General features: G+C 33.7%; 1 protein-coding gene across 2 annotated transcripts in view; it reads left to right on the plus strand.

Moving 5' to 3' along the window:
• The first annotated feature begins 8 nt into the window (after positions 1-8).
• Positions 9-4,406, plus strand: part of LOC106868231 (D(2) dopamine receptor) — a 1,504,014-nt gene continuing 1,499,616 nt past the window's right edge. For both annotated transcript variants that reach the window (XM_052967719.1, XM_052967725.1), the window contains exon 1: positions 9-2,256. The gene's annotated coding sequence lies outside the window, so the exon portion shown is untranslated. The remainder of the gene's footprint in view (positions 2,257-4,406) is intronic.

Consider the following 4,406-nt stretch of genomic DNA (forward strand, 5'->3'; position numbering starts at 1 on the left):
AAATACATACAAACACATGCACACATAAATCTACACACCTGCATGATTTTTTGTTTTGTTTATGAAAAATGTAATGGCTTTTAGAACTTAAGTTGCTTCCCCGCAGACCAATACATTGAAAATCACATCTATTATTATTATTATTATTATTATTATTATTATTATTATTATTATTATTATTATTTTGACAACATCATCATCATCTTTAGCAAGTTCCTCGTATGTATTTCCATGTGTCTCAGTGAGCGCATGTGCGTATATGTGTGTAAAGCGTTTCTTGGTTTATCAGATAGGAAGGACGTTATAAAGCTACTTGTATCGACCCCTTTCCGGGGGTGGGTTAACGCATACCAATCGCCTCCCCGCAAAATTTCTGTTAAATATCTGTTTGTTTTGTTAAGCTTACACAAAATTAATTACACTAACTGATCATTCCACCTGTACCGGCAAATTGCATATGTGACTCTCCGTTGATTATTTATTACATTGCTTTGTTTACTTAATTACTTTTCCCGTTATCTTTGATTTTGCAATTCACAATTCTTCTTATTATTATTGTAATTGCTGCTGCTGTTTGAGGTTGCTGTTTCTGTTTGTGTTTTAATTGTTACTTTTGCTGTCATTAGTCAGTTAACCGCTGTTCAGTCGGAGATCTAACTTTAACGGAACTTTCTGCCTTGTTCATATTAACATTATATACTTCAGTTCCATTCTTCACTAAATTATTTTTGCACAATCTTACCCATTTTGTAAGAGAGAGAGAGAGAGAGAGAGAGAGAGAGAGTGTGAGGGACAAGGAAGAATGAAGGGAAAATATAGATATATATATATAAATACATTTAAAACAGCACTATAAAACCACTTGTTCGAGCGATATGTTTTGACAATATATAAATCTGCATTGCATTATACATACATAGATAAACACACACACGCACACACGCATACATACATATCCCGCTGTACATTTCTACATACAGACAGGCACTCCCCCAAAACATACACACTCACAGACACACAGACACACAGTCGTATTCACGCGCGCATATACATATCTTTATCACACACGCAGACACAGGTTGGCATAGAAACAAAAATACACACACACACACACATACACACACATACACACACACGCACACACACACACACACGCACACCTGTCTTTACTGCGTTTACGGAGCCGGAAAATGTTACGAAACATGTGTTTCTCTACCTTTTATTAAAATTATTTAATCCTTGTCATTTCGTAAGGATTATGGGAAAATGCAAGCGCAATTAAAGTGATTTGTGGTGTTTCACATACGTTAATCGTACCAGGATTATTTCATTATTTGAGTGTGGTAGGTTTAACGTACACATTCTTACGATTTATCGAAATAAAGATACCATATATCATACAGAAAAAAGTACGCCTTAACATACAAGGCATACATACATACGCACATACTTACACACATAAATACATACATACATACATACATACACACGTATATACAGTATATATATATATATATAGTTAATTGAACATTAAAACTTATATTCTTAGAAGAGTCCTGTCTACGTTGTTAGAGTGCGTGTCTGTGCGTATATATATACATATATATATATATATGTGTGTGTGTGTGTGTGTGTGTGTGGAACAAGTCGCTTTCATGTTCATCAAGTATAAAGAAAGTTTTATAATACATAATAGTTTAATGGGTAAAGAAGCTGGTTTACAATACTGACAAGGAAAATGATAAAAACACATCACGTTATTAAGAACAGCAATGATATTGGTAGCTGCAACAACAGCAACGTCAACAACAATATATACAAAGAATAGAAGTGAATGATACATTCATAAAACACCACAAAATCAAAATTACAATAGCAACAACACCAACCGGAAAACACACCGCCCTCTCTCGAAAGAATAATAACAATCAAGCTAAAGTTTTCCTGCCTAAAATCACAATCTCTATGTTGTGTTGAGCCCTGTGTGGCTAATAAAAGAAATGTAATTAATTGAGAACAGCAGATATAATATTAAACATAGCAACAACATCAACAACAACAATAATAACATTGTCAATTGTAAAATAATCTGTGAGTGTAATATTTACCGCCTAGCTACACAAATATTACCTATACAAAAGCGATACAAATTTTTTTTCTTCTTTAACGTTGGATGAACATAACTGATGACAAAACGTTCTGGATACAACTTGGAGGGTTTTTTTCGTTATTTTCTTTGAAAAGAGGCCTAAACTGGTGAGTTGTGTAACTTTTAATTTTATATTATGATATATTTTATTTATTTGTCGTTGTTATGTTGTTCATCTTCTGTATATTATGGAAAAGAGATGAACAATTTTTGTGTGAAATACCATCTATATGTGATTTTGACATTTATACGTGTATATGTAAACGCACATGTATATATATATATTTAGCTGCAAACATATGCATATCATATATATATATACATATATATATATATATATATATATATACACATACGTAAATACACACATACATACGCACACATGTCACATCAATCAACCAATCTATCTATCTATTATCTATCTGTCTATCTATCTATCTGTCTATCTATCTATCTATCTATCTATCTATCTATCTATCTATCTATCTATCTATCTATCTATTTATCTGTCTGTCTATCAGCCTATATCTCTGTGTATATGTGTATGTAAGCATATATGTACATATTTATATATGTATGTTTATGTATATGCATATAGATATATAAATATATATGTCAATGTATATATATGCATGTTTATATGTTCTCTACAATCTATACACACACACACACGCACACACACACACACACACACACACACACACACACACACACACACATATATATATATATATATATATATATATATATATACGCACACATACAGATGTACACAAATATATGCATGTCTGTGTATACAGACATCGTTGAAACAAAAACAAATGTTCTGTGACGTTGGTTTCAACTCCTTGCAGCTCTGAGTTCTGAGTTCAAATCTCACTGCTTCAAATTTCCATTCAAGTATTTCAGGGTCCATAAATTCCCAGCCTAGGCTGGTGAAGCTTTTTTGAGCTTTTAGAGCGTCGGATATGATACTTTGTGGTATTGGTTCTCGCTCTCCTCTCATTCTCAGTTCGAATACCGCTTCGAATTTATATGTCAGTAATGGCGGTGTCATCGCTGCTCATGCACTGATAAAAGGTGTCAAGTTGGACCAGGACAGATCAATCTCTGCTTAATTGGACTAGAGTTCAAAAACAGGAGCCTTCAGGACTAAGCACTGGAGAAGTGTAAGGTCTACTCGTAGCCAGTGTCTTGTTCCTAGGGCCAAATAAATCAAATGCAAAGAGTGGATGTTCATCAGGTATCAGATTTTAGAAAGAACTTTGACGACGTCAAAATACAGATGACAACGATATGTATATATGTATATATATATGTATTTATGTATGTATTTATGTATGTCAGTATGTATGTGCCCACACACACACACACTTACACACACATACACTAACACCCACACACATGTTTTTAAAACTACGTATAGATACACACCTATATACGCAGCACGCGTATACGCACATGCATATACATCGGCTAGTGTAAGATTGTGTATGTATTTGCATGTGTAACTATACCTATCTACTTCTTTATTTACACACACACATACATGCACATATATGTATATATGCATAAATATGAATACACAAACACACACGCATATACATACACATATGTATATATGAATAAATATAAATACACATGCACATACATACGCAAGTATATATAGATTCATGCATCAGTTTATGTGTATGTTTAGTAGTAGGAATGAGTGTGTACATAAATCCGTTGATGTTGATATGACTGAGTGGTAATAAAGAAATTCAGTTTGGAATTCGGTGGAAGTCGCAGATTCGATCCCACACCTCAACCAGCTAAGCAAACGTATGGTTAATATGCCATAATAAAAGAGGTTGACGGAATTTGTTGAAATCGCTCGCAAGTTTTACAAGTGGAAGGGTAGGCCATATCACAGTAACTATCTATCTGGTCCCATAAGAGCGACTGTAAAATGTAAGTGTAGACGGACGCAAGTGACATTTACAATATATCTCAATGAATAGATTTTTGAGGTTTCTGGTAAGAACTTTACTTCTAAACATCAAGGACGCGTGTTCAGGCCCACTGCGTAGCATCTTGGGTATGTGAATTTCTGTAAAGCCTCAGTCCGACTTGTGAATGCATTTCGTACAGAAGCGCTGAAAGAATTCCATCGTATATATATATACATACAGTGTATGTGTGTGTATGTACGTATACGTATATATATATATATATATATACATATGTGTGTGAGAGTCTGTGTGTATGTGTGTGT

The sequence above is a fragment of the Octopus bimaculoides genome, chromosome 5 (genome assembly GCF_001194135.2).
Source record: "Octopus bimaculoides isolate UCB-OBI-ISO-001 chromosome 5, ASM119413v2, whole genome shotgun sequence".
NCBI classification, from domain to species: Eukaryota; Metazoa; Mollusca; class Cephalopoda; order Octopoda; family Octopodidae; genus Octopus; species Octopus bimaculoides.